The sequence below is a fragment of the Macaca nemestrina genome, chromosome 2, assembly GCF_043159975.1.
Source record: "Macaca nemestrina isolate mMacNem1 chromosome 2, mMacNem.hap1, whole genome shotgun sequence".
In the NCBI taxonomy this organism is placed as follows: domain Eukaryota; kingdom Metazoa; phylum Chordata; class Mammalia; order Primates; family Cercopithecidae; genus Macaca; species Macaca nemestrina.
Window position 1 is genome coordinate 193,100,687 of NC_092126.1, and position 23,346 is coordinate 193,124,032.

The following is a 23,346-nucleotide window of genomic DNA, read 5'->3' on the forward strand; positions in this document are numbered from 1 at the left end:
TAGTAGAAAAAGTTTAATAAGAAAATAAACAAGTACAAAAATACAAATTACTTTATATTGGTATTTTAATGAATATATATTTCCACATCTTTTAAAAAGTAAAATTGTTTGTAATATACATACGACTTTATTTCTGCCTTAATTAAAGCAATAATATATTACCATTGGAAAGAAATATATGTATATAATATATATAATCATTTACATATAAATCATTAATATATTTTTATATCATTTATATATAATCATTTATATCTCTTGTATATAAAATCACATATAATATATAAAATCATATATGTGATATATAAAATCTTTTATGTATAATCATTTATATATAATCAAAGTTTTGTTAGATGCATAATATTATATCATTGAAAGATGAAATAATTTTTTAATCAATTTTTATTAATGAACTTACACATAATTTGCCGCAATTAACTAAATAATACTGAAATGAATATCATCTATGCACAAATTTATGTTCTTTAAATATAATTTAACGTAAAACATTTAAGAATTTTGTATTGTTTCCTTAGGATTAATTTCTATAAGTGAATTTGCTAGGTTAGTTAGTTTTTATACTTTCAATATTTTTTATACATATAATTATGTTCTTTTCATATATTTTGATGTCAATGTAGCACTAACAAAATAATGAATACTTTCTGCTAAGACATCAGAGAAGGCAAAAAAAGAAAGTCTGACCTTTGAATTGCTTTCTCTTAAGGTAGTTATCAAATTTTGGTGCACATCAAAGTCACCTGGGAGGTTTATTTAAACAAAGACTGGTGGCCCCAACCTCAGAATTTCTAATTCAGCAGGTATTAAAAGGGGCTTGACAATTGGCATTTCTAGCAAGTTTCTTGGTGACATTGCTGCTACTCGTGCGAGGAACACACTTGGAGAAACACTGTCCTAGGGACCTGGCAGGTTTGTAGAAGTATCTCTCCGACAATTACAGTAGAGACTTCTGACAACAGAGAGCTGAACAGAACTTGAAACTGGAGGGCACTACCAGATAGCCTTACCGGATTTTACAAATTTTAAATGGGGAAATAATACCATAGTCACAGCAACTTTTCCGTAAGACTAGCCATAGCTCAATTCATGAAGAGAGAATTACTTTAAAACTTAAACCTGAGAAGGATATTATAAGAAAGGAAAATTACAAACCCAAATCACTCATGAACATAGAAGTAAAAGTACAAATTATCAGTAAATTTAGAAGTACACTCAAATTTAACACTTTTTTTAAATGTTTGACAGTTATTTCTGAAACAATTAAACATCCACTTATTGCCAAAACGCGTATCACACTACAACTAGAAGGGGGAATTTCTTAATCATCTAAAAAACAATAAAAATCATCAAAATTATGGAAGAAATTTTGAAAGATGCTTTTCTGTGATATGAAGGGATAAGGATGCCCATTACCACAATGTCTATTCAGCATTCCAAAGGCAGTTCTTCAGAATAAAATAAGTCATGAAAAAGAAATAAACCGTATTAAAAGTTGAAAAGGAAAATAACTCTAACTTATGATGCATAGACAACTTCATTATTTACGTAAAAAAGTTTAAAAACTGAGAAAAAAAGATTTAATGTAATAAATGGCCTCAAACAAGCATTGTGAGTATAAAAGTAATTGTTTTAGCAACAGATATTTAAAAGATATAATTTTGGCCGGGCGCGGTGGCTCAAGCCTGTAATCCCAGCACTTTGGGAGGCCGAGATGGGCGGATCACGAGGTCAGGAGATCGAGACCATCCTGGCTGACACGGTGAAACCCCGTCTCTACTAAGAAATACAAAAAAATAGCCGGGCGCGGTGGCGGGCGCCTGTAGTCCCAGCTACTCGGGAGGCTGAGGCCGGAGAATGGCGTGAACCCGGGAGGCGGAGCTTGCAGTGAGCTGAGATCCGGCCACTGCACTCCAGCCTGGGCTACAGAGCGAGACTCCGTCTCAAAAAAAAAAAAAAAAAAAAAAAAGATATAATTTTATAAGATGTTTCACTTACAACAGCAAGAAAAAAATATGTCTAACCAAAGACGTCTGAGGCACCTACATAGCAAAATTATAAAACATTATTTAGAGAAATTAAAGAAAAACAAATAAAGAACTATGACATGTCCATCCACTGTAAGAGATAATACTGCAAATATACAAATTTAATGTAATCTCAACATAAATGTAAAATTTTGAAAAAGACAAATGGGTTTAAAACCATACTTGGACATAAAAGAAGACTAAAATTATTCAGGAAAATCTTTAAGAAGAACAAAATGTGAGGATTTCCTCTAGGTCAAAGTTAGTTTGTATATTTTTAATTTTATGCATATTACTATATTGTTATGATATACTTCGGTATCAACACAGGCCTAACAAACTAATGAATAATATCTCCCATTAGATATCAAGACTTATTATAAATCACAGTAATTAAAATAATGAAATATTGACTCTAGGAAGACCAGAATGATAAAACAGAATAGAGAGGATAAAAACAAACCCGTGGATATAAGTACAGTTTAATTATTACAAAGGTGTTAACGTAGAGTAGTGGGAAAAACATGATCTATTCTGTAAACAGAACTAGGTCAGCCGTCCACCTAGACTGGAAAATAAAAAGCCAAACTAGCTCCTAATCTACAAGTACACATGAATAAATTTATATTAAATGATAGATCTAAAATAAGGTAAAACAGTACTTAATAATATTAACATTTATTATATTTAGATAACACTAAGATATCTTAAAATAGCATGTGTTTAAAAAGTACTTGTTAAGAAGAATACAGAACTTAAATTGTACATGCAATAGTATAAATTGGATTATTTTAAGTTGTAAACTTTCATTTTTCAAGACACATGCAATGTAATGAAAAGCCACAGAGTAGAAGAGCAACATATATAACCAAGAAGGTTATTCTATCCAGATACATAAAAATGTTATCATGTTAATGAAGAAAAGATAAACAACATAATTTTTAAATGGATTTTTAAACTTCAGTAAAGAAATTATTCAAAGGAAAAATTAACATGTAAACTTGTTTAACTTCATTACCAGGGAAGTGCAATTTAAAGCCTCAATGAACTATTACTATACACGTTAAGATGTCTGAAAGCTTAACATTTGTCTGTACCAACTTTGGCCAAATATATAGTGCATAAGATTGTCTTATATACTGTAAGAACAAATGTAAATTGAAAAAGCCACTGTGCTTAGCAATGTGAAATGATCTCCTTAAGATAAATGCATGATTGCGCTGTGACCTACAAATTCTATTCTTACAGATATATACAACAGAGATGTGTCCTCAGGTGCACCAGAAGATATGGACAAGAATTTTTATAGTAGCTATATTGATAAAAGCCAAATCTGGAAATAATCTAAATGATAAACAACGATAGAATTCATCTATAAATTGTGATACATTTACCAAGTCATGCTGTACAATAATAAAAACAAATCACCTAGAGCCCAAGGTGATGGAAAAGTTCTAAGATTAGACTGTAGTGATGGTTATACAACTATAAATATACTAACATTTATCAAACTCTACACTGAAAACTAATGAATTTTATGATATTTTATTTAAAAGTTGAATTTAATAAAATAAACAAATTACGTATCTATAAAATTGTTTTAAACAAGTATTCTTCAGAAAAATATCTGTAAATTGGTGCTAGAGATAGAAATGATTAAAAGGTTATTAAAGTTTTTAAAAATTGATTTTAATGGTTTTTTTATAGTTCATCCAATTTAACAAAATCAATTTGTCAGTCAATACACAAAGGTTTTTTTAAATGGATGCTATTTTAATAATTTTCATGCTTCTTATTTTCAAAAGTATCTTGATTTGGACAATAAATTATGTGATCACATCAATCATAGCTCTTTATTTCCACAACTTTAAGAAACCCTTCTTTAATTTTTTTCATAAAAAGGTAGAACTCAAACAATATATTTTATTACTTGATATTAGTATGAAACACCACTATTTTTAAAAGTGTGTTCAGATATTTGTTCATATTTCTCAGACAGTACTGAAATATCAATGAAAGTTATATTAGCCTGATATTTACAGTAAGATAACTGAAACTCAGACTTTCTAAAATCCCAAAACGTGAGCGATGGTTGCACTCTACTGCCTCATCCACAATGGAGCAGGAAATTTGGATCTGTTATCCTGGATCTCACATTGGTATTAACAAAGTATGAGTATGAATTATGTTTTTTATAGAAATAAGGCCTTGCTACTGAGAACTTTTCCATAACAATGACCCTGTCTAGTTTGCCTTTCTTGTTCCTCTTTTTTATCTTGCTGCTCTTACTTAAATGTGTCCCAAGAAAATTCTATCATCTGCTCCAGGCAGCTTTAGGAGTTCCATTTTGGTTGTCTTTACATCATTTCAATTTGTTTTCAGCAACAGTTCAGAAGAGCGATTGGCCTCCACGGCTTTGTATTTTATAAGATTTTTGCCTTTTGAATTTTACTGGTATTGGGTTATATTTTTGCTTCCCTTCTTGCTTCTCCCAACATTAAAAATACCTTTTAATATGAAATCCTAAGTTAAAAAACATTACTTTATCTTGGATGTTAAGTGTGTGCACATAAGACTGTAAATTATCTTTGTGTCTACACGATTGACTCCCAAACTAAATAAATGTAGTGTGCTTTGCTCTTTTATTACTATTCAACTTCCTATTGAAATTATAGTGTATTCATTCTTGCCTAAAATAATTTCAGATGTTGATTGTTCTAATATCTTTCAAAAAATGACAACTAAAACTATAATGTCTGAATGAGAAGTCATCATCTATTAAAAAGCCCTATGTACTCTGTGATTTCCATATGTGGATATGTTTTTAAATATGTAAAGTGCAGCAATTCCCAATTGATTCTTTGAAACATGCATCAATTTTTAGAAACGTGAGCATAACAAAACAAAGGATTTCTGTTTTGTAGTACATGGAGAATCTATATTTCTTCACCAGTGTTACAGAAGAAATTAAAGAGCTTCAAAAATCATTTGTTATTTGATTTAAGGTTGTTATTGGTATTATTTTTCAAATGTTAATAAGTTCCTTTCTGTACTTTTTGCTAATATATTAAATGATTTAAGTTTAAATTGTCTTCAACATATTCCCATTTTTTATTTTGCTCTTTGCTATATTTCAAAATGTGAGCAAACCATAATCCATTTATTAATTATGACAGTGAAAATTTGCCTTATTATTATATGACAAAATCGAGATTTCAAATTGATAGAAATTCTTCTCTCTTTAAATTCTTACAAAGAATACAAAACATTAACTTGTGTCAGAAAGAATCTGCTACTTAAAACAAGATTACGTGCCAGACACATTGACTCACACCTGTAGTCCCAGCACATTGGGAAGCCAAGGTGGGCGGATCACAAGGTCAGGAGATTGAGACTATCCTGGCCAACATGGTGAAACCTTTTTCTACTAAAAATACAAAAATTAGGTGGGCGTGGTGGTGCAGACTTGTAATCCTAGCTACTTGGGAATCTGAGGCAGGAGAATTTCTTGAACCAGGAGGTGGAAGTTGCAGTGAGCTGAGATCTCCCCACTGCACTCCAGCCTGCCAACAGAGTGAGATTATGTCTAAAAAAAAAAAAAAAAAAAGAACTTTTACAGATGCTGGTGAGGCTGTGGAGAAATAGGAATGCGTGTACACTGTTGTTGGATGTGTAAATTAGTTCAACCATTGTGGAAGACAGTGTGGCGATTCCTCAAGATTCTAGAATCAGGAATACCATTTGACCCAGCAATGCCATTACCAAGTATGTACTCAAAGGATTGTAAATCATTCTACTATAAGGATATGCACACATATGTTTATTGAAGCACTATTTACAATAGCCATGACTTAGAATCAATCCAAATGCCTACCAGTGACAGACTGGATAAAGAAAATGTGGCATATATACACCATGGAATGCCATGCAGCCATAAAAAAGGAATGAAGCTGGAAGCCATTATTCTCAGCAAACTAACACAGGAACAGAAAACCAAACACCACATGTTCTCACTCACAAGTGGGAGTTGAACGATGAGAACACATGGACACAGGGAGGGAAACATCATACACCAGGGCCTGATGGGGGGTGGGGACTAAGGAGAGGGAGAGCATTAAGACAAATACCTAATGCATGCGGGGCTTGAAACCTAGATGAGGGGTTGACAGGTGCAGCAAATCACCACGGTACATGTAAACCTATGTAACAAACCTGCACGTTCAGCACATGGATCCCAGAACTTAAAGTAAAATTCAAAAAAATAGAGAATATGCGTAATAAAGGAACTTTTATACTGTACAAATATCCATTTTTTTTGTTTGTTTCCAATGCAGTTGACCTTGATATAAATGTTAACCTCAAAATCTATATCCTTCCTTCTTGTGCGATCGGACCAAATTTATTCAAGCATAGGTTTTTATAAAGAACTCTGTGCTTAGGTCATCTCTGTGGAAATATAAATCAAAATGAGATATTTACCTATTTAAGGTACTTTACGACTTGTGTGAAATGTGCAGTTTAGAGAGATGAGAAAAGTTAAAGAGTAGCTATTGGTTTCAAGTCATCTTCAGGGAGAAGAAATAGCTATGATATGCTTTGGCTTTGAGCGTGATTCTGAAAGTTTTATGATAATGCGCAGTCTACCAAGTTACCACATGTGACAGCTAATCAACTAGAAGAATAAAGGTGCCAAGGCAGACAGTTCCCATCAGGATGAATTCTTGTGTGCAGTGACCCACTAGCATCATATTTTGAAGCTTTCCTTATTATCATTTCATCTTTTATTTAATATTTCAACTCTATGGTTTCTGCCATGCCCTTGTTTTTACTACACATATTAATAAAAATGTATGCAACAACACATTTTAAAAAGTATCTCTGTCATGAAGGAAATCAAAAAGATATTATTACCTCTGTAACTCTAGGCATGGAGGACATTTTAAATATAAATCTAAAACAGAAAAAAAAATAAAGGTCAATTTTAGATAAAAGGTTGATTTTGTATTATATAAAAAGTTTAGTCAAAGTTTGAAAATTCAACAGAAAATGGTAAAGTGTATAAATATGCATTTTTCCACAAAAAATGCAATTAGCATTTAATTTTTTTGAATCACTCTTACTGGTAATCAACACAATGCAAAGAAAATTAATTCAACACACTTATATGGCTTCTCAAATTGGCAGAGATTTAAATAAAGATAGAGATGTAGAAGGGGGCAGGAAGAAAAAGAGAGATTGAGAGAGTACTCTGGGTTGAATTGGAGAGGCACAGGAAAAAGATGTGGACTAGTAGTCCACATCTACAGACTTTTAAAGTATTCAGTATCAGGAAGAAAGCATGCGGTAATGTACAGAGATACTTAGCTTCATCACAGCCTTGCTTTTAAAACAAAATAAATACTCAAAAAGAACAAAGGTTCAAAAAAAGAATACTTAAATTAATTTTTCATGCCTGAGGAAAATGTATGTTTAACGCATTTTGTGTAGTTACTATATTCTAGAAATATTATATTAAAAACAATGCTTCAAAAATATGCAAGAAAATTACTCTTATTACATAATATTAATAAAATTAACAGAAATTTCAACTATATCTCTATATACATGGTATGATTCCATGGTTAATTTATGCATAACAAAATTTTGAATGTTTTTATGCTTTTTATGTATTTCTAAATGTCCAGTCTCTACAATTAATACATTACTTTTCTAATTAGAAAGGAATTTGAAAATAATAGCTTAATATTGTTGACATATCATTTACTGATAGCTTTATTTATCTTTTAACTACCTAACCCTTTTTTAGAATTACATTTTTTATCTTTGAAAAGGTATCTTGTGAAATAAACTCATAAAGATTATACAAATTATGTAATTTGGAAATACTTTCCTTTAATTCCTAAGTTAATTTGCAGAGAATTTATTAAAATTTAATTACATTATATCAACTCTATAATACTGTTGGCTCGCCTATAAAACACAGAGGCCAATTAAAATTTGGGAAGGCTGGTAGTCTTAATTTAATTAAACACATACTTTTGTGCACCCTGCTAAGCAGTGAAAGGATAATCAAAAGTTTAGTTCATTTAAACATAATTGAAGCAAATTTGATGGTAAGTGACTTTTTGAGCCCAAGCGTGAAGTTATAAGACCTTGTATCTTCCATCAAAGAGTTGTTCTGTGCTACCTGTATAAAATGATAACCATCATAGACTTTTTAAAATTATTTGACTAGCTTAAACAAAACATATGACTAAAAATTCCTAAATATCCTCTATTCACTGTTCTTTCAAAATTAAGAGGAGGAATATAATTCTGTTAAAAGTCATCTTACAACTTTGAGGTATCTGTTTTCAGATTCATGCCTAACAAGCTATGAATGAATTCAAGGGAACCATCCTGGACAGCCAGAACTCAGTCATTCTGACAGCTATGTCACCTGACTGAACAGGCCCCGCTGAAATCAACAGAGGTTGCCCCAAATCAATCAAGCCACCTAGATAATCAGTAGACTCACAAGAAATAAAAAAAAAAAAAAAACATATTTAAGTCATTAAGTTCTAGTGTTTATTGTTACAGAGTAGTAGCTGATACACCTGTATCAAATAAAGCCTATATTTATAAATTATTAATTATAACATTTCTAAATTAAGATGAACAGATTATTTTTTCATTTTAAGCTCAATACAGTTTCAAGATGTCCTGTAACTTCCAGGCATTTGTTCTGAGATTCATCTTTTAATAAGCTTTTTAAATATTTAATAAACTATTTTAAATATCTTAACGTTAGACTCTGAGAAAATATATTTGGGGCTAAACAATGCAGCCATTTATACTTATAGGAGCTACATAACCATAAATATAGAAAAGGTTTTTAAAAAGAGATAAATTTTTTGCCTTATATGGAATAGAGTAATGTCTAAGTAATAATTTAGTGTACACAAATGAAATAAGGCCAAATCATGACATAATCCCAGTATATGTTCATCTCCCTGTGTGAAAGTAAGAGTACGAAAAGCACTGACATTCACTTTCAAGACTCCATTTCCTCCCTGCCCTCAGTTCACTTTCACTTTCCTCAGCTCAAGAGGGTTTCACATGAAGCACTGGGTTCCAAACTACCATTTCTCAAACTGGGAGATAACGTGTCATTACTGTGATTTTCGTGATTTTTCTGACCCTGAAAGACTAGACTAATAGTAAAACAAGTAAACTATTTGGAGAGTAAACATTTTCTTTTGTTTTGAATAATGAAAATAAAAGCATAGTTAGGTATCTAACATATTATCCATTGATATCTTAAAACATCCTAAAAAAATACCTTAATAATACATTAACTACTTAATTATTAGACAAAAACTTATTAACCTTATTCATCCAGTGAAAAAAGATGAGCACAAATTAACTGTTGAATGCGTTCTCAAATCTTTTAAAATTTTCATCAGGAAAAGCTCTTGATGGGCATATGTGGGGGATTCATATTTCCCAAGGCTGTCTTCTGGAAATGTGAGTATAGGAAAGTGATTTTGGGAAAGCAGATGAGGTAGACTACTGAACTGCGTAACTATGAGACCTGTGCTTCAGTAGAATGGTGGGGTGCCTATGTCTTTCAAAATAATCATTGCCTATCACAGTACTCAAGTCTCATAGTCTGATACATGATTGGTATGGTGAGTATTAGAGCAATTTATCTGGGTCAAAGTGTTTAGTGAAAACTCATTAAAATGCAAATCTATTACTTGAGAAAGGTAACACATTAAGTCACAGTACATATTAATAATTTAACATATATTGTGCTCTCCTGAGGTTCTCATAATTGATCTGTTGACACAGCTCTTAGAAGGCATATTCACTTGCATTTTTAATAATAGGCTTATCAAATCCAACATGATTTTATCTCAATTCTTGATCTCCACTCTCTGCATAGTTTCTTTGTTTGTTTGTTTGTTTGTTTTTTCTGGAGTATTTCCTCTCTTAGTGTTGCGTCAACCTAATAAATGATATTACCATCCACTCACCTTGTTTCTCAAGGAAACACCCTTGTTTTTCATCTTTCATTCACTTATTTTTTAATATTTCGCATCTAAGACAACAGCAAGTCCTTTGATCTATCTTCTTCTTACTCTTCTGTTGAAAAATTGTCTAATGGCTTCTCCTGCAATAATAATTCAATCTAAACTATTCATTTTAACCCCTGTCTACCTCTCCTACCCATCTCTTAGCACGCCCCTCTTAGTTCACTCACTTTAGTCTCATTAACCTTTCTATCGCATACATCACAAAGTCTATTCCTACTGGAGGCTTCTGTATCTGCTCTTTCTGTGCCAAGCAGGCTGTTCCTCAATAACTTCTTGTGGCTGTCACTTTCTTATCATTCATGCCTTTACCCTTGTCTCCCTGCTCTGAGGGTTCTTCCTGACCATTCTAGCTAATGTATCATTGTCTGAACAATTATTATTTTTCATTTGTTTGCATACATAATTTATGTGTTACTCCATAAAATAGCTCCCATAATGTGTGAATATTGTTTATCTGTTGCTGTAACCCCAATGTGAACAATACCACCTTAATATGTCATAAATGACTCAAGAGGTTACCTAAAGCAGAATGCCAAGACATGTTAATACATTTAATTCTGTCACACAATCTAAAGAAACTTTCTTGACAGAATATATGCATGAATAACATTCAATATAAAATCATAATTCCAGTCAAATATGGGAATAAAAGAATCCCAAAACCTTTGAATAAAGCATAACCAGATCATTGCAGAATTTTCCCATAGAGTATATTTGTAAAATATTCAACATCTTTGGCATTTTTCTGAATAAAAACAAAGAAATGGTAAGATTTATAAATGTGCCCTATATGAAGGTTTTCAGCTGAATATATTTATGTTTTTAGGAAAAATGTTAACAATTATAACTGACAAATTTTAAAAGGCAGAAATTATGTTCATTAATTCTTCCCCCAGACGCACACAGATTGGACAAATATGATTGTTATTTACTATTAGTTAAGTTATTCAACTCTGTATTCATTCTATAAACTATAAGTAACTATAAGTGAGTATTAAGTAACTATAAGTGAGGCTAACTATAAGTGAGGCTAAAGAGTGAATTTCATGTCAGGTTGCAAATATTTATATATGATATGATCTCTGTCCTTAAGGAAATGAGTCTAGGTATAACGAGAGACATGAAAATAAATGGCTAAAATGTGGTGGAGCTGTGTTCAGAGGTGACAAGTACATTCATATTGCTATAAAGGAACATGTGAGGCTGGTTAATTTATAAAGAAAAGAGGTTTTGTTTTAACTCAGTTCTGCATGCTGTGCAAGCAGCATGGCACCAGCATCTGCTTCTGGTGAAGCCTCAAGAAACTTACAATCATGGTGAAAGCAAAAGGAGACTCAGCATATCACATGGAGAGAGCAAGTAAGAAAGAAAGAGGTACCAGGTCGCTTTTTAAACAACCAGATCTCGTGTGAATTCATTACAATGGGGAGTGCACCAAGCCATTCATGAGGGATCCATTCCCGTGACTCAAACACCTCCCACAAGGCCCTTCCTCTAACACTGGAAATCACGTTTCAATATGAGTCTTGGAGAGGACAAATTTCCAGACAATATTAATAGGCTAATATGAATCAATATGAGGAAATGTTTCCAATATTTGAAATGCTGTGGAGAGAGGAAGTCAAGAGGAGGGATCCAGGAAACTTCAGTGAAGAGATTATTTCTAAGCTGAGTCTTAAAAGTCTATTAGGTGGCCAGGCACGGTGGCTCACGCCTGTAATCCCAGCACTTTGGGAGGCCGAGGCGGGTGGATCACGAGGTCAGGAGTTCAAGACCAGCCTGGCCAAGATGGTGAAACCCCTTCTCTGCTAAAAATACAAAAATTAGTCGGGCGTGGTGGTGGGTGCCTGTAATCCTAGCTACTCAGGAAGCTGAGGCAGATAATTGTTTGAACCTGGGAGGTGGAGTTTGCAGTGAGCCAAGATTGAGCCACCACGCTCTAGCCTGGGTGAGACAGCGAGACTCTGTCTCAAAAAAAAAAAAAAAAAGAAAAGAAAAAAATGGTGACTAGGTATTAACAAGGCAAAGGAAGAGAGAGTGGTTCTAAGTAGGGATCAATCTGGAAGGCAAAAGTACACAATAAAAAAAGATAAAAGATGAAGAAGAGAAAGCGTGAAGGAATCTGACTATGCCTTATTTGCCTTGTTCACCTCTTTGTTTATTTATTGTCCATTTGTTTCTTCAACAGGCATTTGCACAGTTCATATGTACCATGCAAAATGCTTCATAGTGAAGAGCTTGCACTTTGTACTACATGTGAGAACAATAAATTTCATATGAGCTTGTATTTCAGGACATGTTACTTGGCATTTCTCTGCAGGAAAAAAAGGGAAGGATTTAAGACTGCAGGCGTGAAGAGAGGCTGTTGTAATAATCCATAAAAACTTGATAATGGTCCACATTAGCGCAGTGGTAATAGAGAGGATGAGACAGATTTAAGAAATATTTAAAAAGCAGTGGGGTGGAGCAAGATGGCAGAATAGAAGGCTTAACTGATCACCCCTGCTGCCGGCAAAAAAAAATCAATTACCAATTTAACAACTATCTACACAAAATAGGACCTTCATAAGAACCAAAAATAAGGAGAGCACTCACAGTACCTCGTTTTAACTCCATAGCACAGGCACTGAAGAGGTAGGAAAAACAGTCTTGTATAGCTGATACCACCACTCTCCCATCCTGTAGCAGCAGCAGCACGATGCGGAGAGTGATTCTGTGAACTCGGGAGAGGGAGAGTACGACAGTTGTGAGATATTGAACTCAGTGTTAATCTGTGTCAGCAGAAGGCAAACCTGGACCAAATTCAACTGACACCAACCTATAAGGTAGCATTTAAAGCAGCCCTTGCCAAGGAGGAATCCTCAATTCCAGCAATCTGAACTTGAGTCCCCACAAACCTCACCACCATGGGGTAAAGTGCTCGAGGGCCCTTGGGCCCTAAGGGAACATCAGTGGTAGTCTGCTAGTACTGCCCATGGGCCTGTAATGATCGTGGCCATAGAGTAAGACTCCTCTGCCTTTTGAAAGGGGAGAGAAGAGTGGAAATGAAGTTATCTGTAATTCTCTGTGTTAAGCAGAAATTCTGGATATGAAAAATGACACTAACTGCATCTTTCGATGTGAGTGCTAGCTCTGCCACAGTAGAGTGGAATACTAGGTAGACTTCTAAGAATTTTTTACTGCAGTCCTTAGCTCCTGAAGACATCTTTGGACCCACCCAAGTAAAGAGAAGGACATAGGCCTGGTTGTGTTTGCCCTCACTGATTGCAGATCCTGAGATCTTGAGCAAACATAGGCCGTAGCCAGGGAGTGGTTACAGGAGGGCTTGGGTGAGACCCAGTGCTGTGCTGACTAAATGTCTGACCTAGTGCAGTCCCTGTAGTGGTGACCATAGTCATGCTTACGTCACTCTACCCCAAGCTCCAGGTGGATTAGAACTGAAATAGAGACTCTGTTTGTTTGGGAGAAAATAGAGGACAAGAACAGGGTTCTCTGTCTCATCATCTAGAAAATTATTCTGGATATCGTTCAAGACTATCAAGCCCGTACCTCTACGAGTCTGCAAGAACCATACTGTTACTGGACTGGGTGGCCCCTAAAGCAGAGCTTAGATCACAACACCCAAGTTTTTTCAAATATCTGGAAAGCCTTCCCAAGAACAATAGGTACAAACAAACTCAGTCTACAAAGACTAATTTAAATGCCTAACTCCAACGCCCAGACACAGACAAATATCTGCAAGTATTAAGACCATCAAAGAAAACCTGATCTCACCAAATAAGGCAGCAGTAACCAAACCATATGTTAGGTCACAAAACAAGTCTTAAACACTTGGAAAATTATTACAATATCAAGCATTTTCTCCGAATGCAATGGAATAAAACTAGAAATCAATAACAAAAAGAATTTTGAAAACTATACAAATACATGGAAATTAAACAATATGCTGCTGATGACTAGTCAGTCAATGAAGAAATTAAGAAAACTGAAAAATTTCCAGAAACAAATGATAATGTAAACACAACATACTGAAACCTATAGAATACAGTCAAAGCAATACTAAGAAAGAAGGTTATAAGTACCTACATCAAAACATAAGAAAAACTTTAGAAAACAACCTAATAATGCATCTTAAAGAACTAGAAAAGCAAGAGCAAAACAAAATCCAAAATTAGGAGAAGACAAGAAATAGTAAATATCAAAGCAGAAATAAATGAATTTAAAATGAAGAAAATAATACAAAAGATAAGCAAAAGTTGGTTTATAAACAAGTTAAACAAAACTGACAAACCTTTAGCCAGACTAAGAAAAAAAGAGAGAAGACCTAAATAAATAAAATCATAGCAAATAAAGGGCGCATTACAACTGGCATAGCAGTATTTGAAAAGATTATTAGAGGCTACTATAAGCAACTACATGCCAACAAGTTGGAAAATCTAGAAGAAATCAATACATTCACAGACACATACACTCTACAAGATTAAAATATGAGGGAATTAAAAAATACAAATAGGCCAATGAAAGTAACAAGATCAAAACCATAACAAAGTCTCCCAGTAAAGAAAAACGCAGGACCCAATGGCTTCAATACTAGATTCTATGAGACATATTAAAAAGAATCAATACCAGTCCTACTCAAGTTATTTCAAAAAATACAGGAGGAGGAAATACTTTGACATTCATTCTATGAGGCCAGTGTTTCCCTGATACCAAAACCAAAGACAAATCAAAAAAAGAAAAATTCAAGCCAATATCTCTGATCAATATTGATGCAAAAATCCTCAACAAAATACTTGCAAGCTGAATTTAACAATAAATTGGAAAGATCATTCATCATAATCAAGTGAATTTGTCCCTGGGACGCAAGGATGGTTCAATATATGCAAATTAATCCATGTGATACATCATATCAACACAATGAAGGGCAAAAACATATGACCATTTCAACTGACGTTAAAAAAAAAATAAAGCATTTGATAAAATTAAACATCACTTCATGATAAAAAAAAAAAAAAAACTTGAAAAAACTGGGTATAGAAGAAACACACCTCAACATAATAAAAGCCATAAATATCAGACCCACATGTAGCATGATACTGAATGAGGAGAAACTAAAATTCTTTCCTCTAATATCTGGAACAAGACAAGGATTCTCACTTTCACAGTTGTTATTCAACATAGTGCTGGGTATCCTACCTAAAGCAATCAGACTAAAGGAAGAAATAAGAAGAATCCAAATTGGAAAGGAAGAGGTCAAATTATCCTTTTTTTTTTTTTTTTTTTTTTTTTTTTGCAGAATATAGTACCTTACAATTTTAAAATTACCTAAAGACACCACCAGAAAACTACTAGAGCTAATAAACAAATTCAGTAAATTTGCAGGACACAAAATCAAAATGTAAAAAACAGTAGTATTTCTATGTGCCAACATCAAACAATCTTAACAAGAAAACAGATGTAATCCCATTTATAGTAGCCACAAATAAAATTAAATACCTAGGAATTGATTAACGTAAAGAAGTAGAAGATCTCTATTATGAAAACTGTAAAACATTGATGAAAGAAATTAAAAAGGACACTAAAAAAATGGAACAAAATATTCCATGTTCATGGATTGGAAGAAATAATATTGTTACAATGTGCATCCTACCCAAAGCAATCTAAAGATTCAATACAATCACTATCAAAATACCAATGACATTCTTCACAGATAGAAAAAAAAAAAATTCCAAAATTTATGTGGAATCACAAAAGACCCAGAATAGCCAAAGCTATCTGAACACAAAGAACAACACTGAAAGAATCACATTACCTGAATTCAAATTATACTACAGAGCTCTGGTGACCAAAACACCATGGTACTGGTATAAAAACAGGCACACGGACCAATGGAACAGAATAGGAAACTCAAAAACATATCCACACATCAACAGGGAACTCATTTTTGACAAATGTGCCAAGAACATGCATTAAGGAAAAGACAGTCTCCTCAATAAATGGTGCTGGGAAAATGGATACCCATATGCAGAAGGATGAAACTAGACCCCTATCTCTCACCATATACAATAATCAAATCAAAATGGACTAAAGATTTAAATCTAAAGCCTGAAATTATGAAACTACTACAAGAAATCATTGGGGAAAATCTCCAGGACATTGGTTGGGGCAAAAATTGATTGAGTAATACCTCACAAGCACAGGCAACTAAAGCAACAATAGACAAATGGGATTACATCAAGTTAAAAAACTTTTGCACAGCAAAGGATACAATCAACAAAGTGAAGAGATAACTCACAGAATGAGAATAACTATTTGCAAACTACCCATCTGACAAGGGATTAATATCTTGAATAATCTGATTTAAAATGGGCAAAGGATTTGAATAGACATAAAATAAGCCATATAAATGGCAAACAGGTATATGAACAGGTACTCAATATCACTGATCATCAGACAAATTCAAATCAAAATCACAATGAGATGTCATCTCACCCCAGTTAAAATGGTTTATATTCAAAAGATACGCAATAACAAATGCTGGCCAAAAGGTGGAGAAAAGGGAGCAATCATAAACTGTTGGTGGAATTTAAATTGGTACAATCACTATAGAGAACAGTTTGGAGGTTCCTCAATAAGCTAAAAATAGAGCTACTATTTGATCCAGCAATCCTACTGCTGGGTATATACCTAGAAGAAAGGCAATCAGTACATTAAAGAGATACCTGCACTCCCATGTATGTTGCAGCACTGTTCACAACACACAAGATTTGGTAGCAGCAAGCTAAGTGTCCATTAACAGATGAATGGATGAAGAAAATGTGGTACTTATACACAATGGTGCACTATTCAGCCATAAAAAGAATGAATTCCTCTCACTTGCAGCAACAGAACTGGAAGTCTTTATGTTAAGTGAAATAAGCCAGGTGCAGAAAGAGACACATTACAAGTTCTCACTTGTTTGTGAGATCTAAAAATCATAACTATCGAACTCACGGAGGTAGAGTAGAATGAGGGTTACAAGTAGGGTAGTAGGGAATTGAATGAGAGGTGGGGATGGTTAATAGTACAAAAAATAGAAGGAATGAATAAAATCTAGTTTTTGATGGCACGACAGGGTGGCTATGCTCAAAAATAATTTAATTGTACAGTTTAAAATAACTAAGTATAATTTGAACACATTTGAACACAAAGGATCAATGCTTGAGGAGATGGATGTGCCATTTTCCATCATGTGATTATTATACATTGCATACCTGTATCAAAATATCTCAGGTACCTCATAAATATATACTATGTACTCACAAAAATTAAATTTTAAAAATTAAAAAAATTAAGGCAAAACATTCATAGATTTTACAAGAGAACTAATTGTCAATGGTATGAAGTGAGCAAGGAGAGGTTATTAAACCTTGTCTTTTATCAGCTCCTCGTACCTGAAAGGCAGTTTCTATAAAATGGCATGACATGTCATGTCAAGGTAATTCAGCCACACCCCCGAAGGGGATGGGGAGAACTCTGCTTCTCTAGTCCTTCTTTCCATGTTGCTCTTTCACTGGTCTTACAGCCCCACAGAACTTCTCTCTCTAGAAAAGAACCCTCTGATGTGTTCACAGAACTTTTGGAAACATATCTACATTTAAATACATATATTTTGCACACATATGTGATTGAAGGTCACGAAAGAAGAGATTAAAAAATCCCACCCCAATCCTATTATAGTTGTTTGGTCTGCTCTTCTCTTCTTCTTCTTTTTTTTAAATCTCAAATTGTATTTTAGGTTCAGAGAGTACATGTGCAAGCTTGTTACATGGTTTTATGCTCACAACCTGTGTGACAGGATTATTCATATCCCAAACCGCAGTGTCACGCAATTTACCCATGCTCTTCTCTTAGTACCTGTATCATGAAATTAGTAGAGAGTGTAAGAGAATTCTGAATATCTTGCATCTTTGCAGATTGGATTTTGATGTACCTCCTGTGCCAAAGAAAAAAAACCGAAAGAGGCTATTCAATCTACCTTTTGCCTTTGGGCTAAATTTCAACTAAAGAATCAACGATAGCCTAGGTCTCTTATTTATAATCACCAAGACAGAAAACTGTATAACCATTGGGCTACAATATCAGTTTATTTAGAAGCATATTCTTAATACTTATGTAAGCAAACATGTTTTGAAAGTAGACATGATGTCTTAATGTACTACTTGAAATTTAAAAAATAAAATTAATTTTTAAACCCAAAATTTTAGTTACATTTTGTTACTGTACACTATCTCACCAAATACTGTAATAATTAGATCAATTTTTGATTAATGAATTATTGGAATCCAAATATTTTTAAATTTATATATGATTGTATTTATGAGTTCAAAAATGTCTATTTTATCTACATAGTACTACTCTTACACACATAAATACATTTGTATTCCTAATGACAATGTATTTGTAACCATAGTTTGAAGAAATGAACATATTAGAAAAATTAAAATCATGTGTAATGAGTAAATGTTATATAAATATATAGATTTTCATTTTACTCTAACATTAAATATTACTCATTTTTTAAATTTAATAGTATTTTGGAGGGAACGTCTTATTTGAATATAACTGTTTCCTTTCTTTTTTTAGTTTTACTTTAAGTTCTAGGGTATATGTGCACAATGTGCAGGTTTGTTACATAGGTATACATGTGCCATGTTAGTTTGCTGTACCCATCAACTTGTCATTTACGTTAGGTATTTCTCCTAATACTATCTCTCCCCCTGCCCCCTACCCCTCAACAGGCTCTGGTGTGTGATGTTCTCTGCCCTGTGTCCAAGTGTTCTCATGGTTCAATTCCTGCCTATGAGTGAGAATATGTGGTGTTTGGTTTTCTGTCCTTGTGATAGTTTGCTTAGAATGATGGTTTCCAATTTCATCCATGTCCCTGAAAAGAGCATGAACTCATCCCTTTTTTATGGCTACATAGTATTCCATGGTGTATATGTACCACATTTTCTTAATTCAGTCTATCATTGATGGGCATTTGGGTTGGTTCCAAGTCTTTGCTATTGTGAATAGTGCTGCATAGCCAAGACAATCCTAAGCAAAAAGAACAAAGTTGGAGGCATCATGCTACCTGACTTCAAACTATACTACAAGGCTACAGTAACCAAAACAGCATGATACTGGTACCAAACAGATATATAGACCAATGGAACAGAACAGAGGCCTCAGAAATAACACCACACATCTATAACTGTTTCCTTTCTAAAGGACATTAGATTATACAAGTAGAAGATCTGGGGTGTCTCTCTAATACAATTCTGTACAGATCTTAAGTTACATAATTTCAAAAGATTTTCTGTTAGCCAACATGAGACTGTAAATGTTTAATATTTGAATATTATCACAAAATTTATGATTGATAGTTCCTATCAATTAAATACCAAATTGTTTTTCTTAAAATATGTTTAATCATATAATTGAGAGTACAACATAACCTTTAAGTAACAGAGCAATTGTAACACATTTTGGCACTTTTCTTTTTTTAATGCTTTATTAAGATTGTTAGCCCATTTTGCACTGCTGTAAAGGAAATACCTGAGACTAGAAAATTTATAAGGAAAAAATGTTTATTTGGCTCACAATTCTGCAGGTCATACAAGCATGACACTAGTATCTGGTCAGCTTTTGGTGAGGCTTCTTGTAGCTTCTACCATGGCAGATGACAAAAGGAGAACATATGTGTCACATGGCAAGAGAGGCAGCAAGAGAAACAGGTGGAGGAGGAGCCAGGCTCTTTTAAACAATTAGTTCTCTTGCAAACGAATAGAGCAAAATCTCATTACCACGAGGAGTGCACCAAGCCACACATGAGAGATCTGCCCCCATGACACAAACACCTCCCAGCCAGGCCCCATGAATATTGGGGGTCACATTTCAACATGAGATTTGGAGGGTACAAATACCCAAACTATATCCAAAGTTAATTTATGTTATTCTTAAAGGGAAAAGAAAGTGACTAGAAGAGGCTGGTGCGGTGGCTCACGCCTGTAATCCCAGCACTTTGGGAGGCCAACGCGGGTGGATCACCCAAGGTCAGGAGTTTGAGACAAGCCAGGCCAACATGGTGAAACCCCATCTCTACTAAAAATACAAAAATTAGCTGGGTGTGTTGGTGGGTGCCTCTAATCCCAGCTACTTGGGAGGCTGAGGCAGGAGAATCACTTGAACCCAGGAGGCAGAGGTTGCAGTGAGCTGAGATCGTGCCATTGCACTCCAGCCTAGGCGACAAAAGCGAGACTCTGTCTCAAAAAAATAAAAATAAAAAGTAAATAACTAGAATAAATAGATCTAAAGTGAATTAAAATTGCAATTATGAAGATTGTGAGAACCCTAGGTTAGATCTGACTGATTTTTACTTCATTGTATTCAAAAATCCAATGCTATTATGAATTTTTAGACTAGAGTCCAGCAGGATTTAAAATATAGACTAGGTCATTTTAGTTTGAGCGCATATACGTATATATACACACATATATTCATATACACATGTTTATATATATTCTATCTGCACATTTTCAGAGTTTTAATAGAAATTCAGTCTTCAAAAGTGAATGAGCAAAAGTTGTGTTCTTCTCTGTTTATGTAATGCTTACATTTTTCCTCAACAGGGTTCTGCCAATGTATGTGCTTTTCACTGTGTAAGGGCAATGTTTAGATGCCTGGCGCTCTCTGTCCACGGAGTAAGAGGCTGAGGAATAGTAAAAGAACTGCCTGCTCTTCATTAGGACAAATACCTAATGCATGCGGGGCTGAAAACCTAGATGATGGGTTCATAGGAGCAGGAAATCACCATGGCCCATGTATACCTATGTAACAAACCTGCCCATTCTGCACATGTATCCCAGAACTTAAAGTAAAATAACATTTAAAAAAAAAGCAAACTGCCTACTCATATATATAAACAATCACTATCAGTCTACCAGAGTGTTTAAAATTTCATCTATTATTTAGGATATTATATCTCCTATTAATATGAATGCATTAACCAGAATGGATAATGCAAGAATTTATTAAGTGTTTTGTAAAGTATAAGATCTAAACAAATGCAAGCTAACAATAGTGCATAAGACATACTTTGACACGGATTATTTCTATCAGGTATCCACCCAGAAAACAGAAACTTAAGTGATAGAAAATTCAAAACAATTCTATTAGTCATCTTAAAAGGTGTTAAAAGAGAACAGCTGCTCATTTAAAGATAGGAAAACTATCTCTAATAAGAAAGTGTTATGCATATCATGAAAAAAACAATTTATAGTCTATTTTGATAAGTAGCTTGCCAATAAAAATTGTCATACATTTTTATAAGCTTTCTAATAGCATTTCAATGTATTATACTTTAATTGGGGGAGTTTTGGAAATTTATAAGTACTAAATTATATTATTAGTTTCTTCCATGTTTTAATATAAATAAAATTCCAATATGCTAAAATTCATTTTATATAGGTATAGTTTTCATAATTAAAGGCATGGAGCAGTCATATGCTTTTAGTATGTCACAGATTACTATGCAATGAAGAACAATATAATCTCTTAGTCTTTTTGTGTAAAGTTCCATTGATAATACATTTCAGAACACTGTAATATAAAATGAACAAGAAAAAAATGCCATCATCATCTCTTGGGTATTGTACAATGCAAATTTTATCAGGTCCTTTCTAAGGCAAAACACAAACCTCTCACCTATTAAACATGATAAATTAACATAAAAGATACACTGGAGTCCAAAGACAAAAATGGAAGCGATAGTATTACTCAGTGGGAAGTACAAACACAATGGAAGAACTTGAATTATTTTTGCTCTGTTGTTCCTGCACAATAAAAGAACCAAGGCAGACATTGCAAATTCATCACACACATTCACTCTATTTGTACTTTCTTTCTGTTATAGAACATGTATTCTTTGATATATTAAATAGATGTGTTCCCTCAGAAATGATAAATTCCATATATTGAGTGCAGTTGTTTTATTAATATTTAATACAAATATTAATGTAATTTTTTTCAGGAAAGTTTTCCGAAATAACAAAATTGGAAACATATCTAAATCCCAAAAAACAAAAGGGTCAGAAACAACCATTGGAAGATAAGTGGCTCTTTACGATGAAAAGTCATGAGAAAAAATGGTTTTATACGTATAACTGTGGGCCCAAGGAGGGCAGGTGAGATGTCTCCCATCACGAAGAAATGCAGACCAATAAGGTCCAAAATTTCTATAAACCTAAACCTCAGATAAGTTTATGCTCTAATTTAATAATCCCATCTCAAAAGATCTCTGCAGAAGAGGCAATCATGTTTCTATTTTAAGTAGAATCCCAAACTACACATTGTGGTAAAAATTTCCGATATGGAACACAAAAATATGCTGGATAAAATGTTAACATTCATTTTAAAAAATGCGTAGAGTAATAAGAAAATAAGAATCCCCCAAATTAAAAGTAATATGCAATTCAACGGACATTAAGCAAGCACTAAATTGCTCTAGAAGCATCTGCTGATCTGGTCCGAGGTGGCCTGGAATTTTGGCTTAATGGTCTGTGCACTATAAACAGGGCAAAGTCTGGACAGGGGTTTGGATCAAAAGATCTTTATAAAGTTGGAACTCTGGGAAGGCTTTACCTTCAACTGAGTATGTCTCAAAAAATCCTAAAATACAGAAGGAGATGTTTGGGACACTTTCTTGAAAAAAAAAATATATATATATAAATATGTCTCCTGGGATTTCTCTTTTCTTTTCTTTTCTTTTCTTTTTTTTTTTTTTTTTTTTTTGAGACGGAGTCTCGCTCTGTCGCCCAGGCTGGAGTGAGTGGCGCCATCTCGGCTCACTGCAAGCTCCGCCTCCCGGGTTCCCGCCATTCTCCTGCCTCAGCCTCCCGCGTAGCTGGGACTACAGGCGCCGCCACCACGCCCGGCTAGTTTTTGTATTTTTAGTAGAGACGGGGTTTCACCATGTTAACCAGGATGAACTCGATCTCCTGACCTCGTGATCTGCCCGCCTTGGCCTCCCAAAGTGCTGGGATTACAGGCGTGAGCCACCGCGCCTGGCCCTGGGATTTCTTAACTGCATTCTGCTTCCAGAGGTGCTTGACAGCAGAATTTCTGAAGTAGGGCTGAAATAGCAGGCTGAAGATTGAGCTTGAAGTGGCCTTAGGCCCTTGCTATCCTTACCTGAGAGAAAC

General features: G+C 34.0%; 1 long non-coding RNA gene across 5 annotated transcripts in view; it reads right to left on the bottom strand.

The window, feature by feature from the left end:
• LOC139361811 (uncharacterized) overlaps window positions 1–23,346 on the bottom strand; it is a 66,938-nt gene that overhangs the window by 33,832 nt on the left and 9,760 nt on the right. The window contains exons 4-6 of one of the 5 annotated variants that reach the window (XR_011619463.1): window positions 18,020–18,098; window positions 12,724–12,836; window positions 6,957–6,996 (exon numbers count right to left, since the gene is read on the bottom strand). This is a non-coding gene — a long non-coding RNA (uncharacterized lncRNA). Of the gene's footprint in view, window positions 1–6,956; window positions 6,997–12,265; window positions 12,438–12,723; window positions 12,844–18,019; window positions 18,099–23,346 lie in introns of those variants that run through there. The other 4 variants (XR_011619462.1, XR_011619459.1, XR_011619460.1 and 1 more) reach the window with 4 other exon arrangements.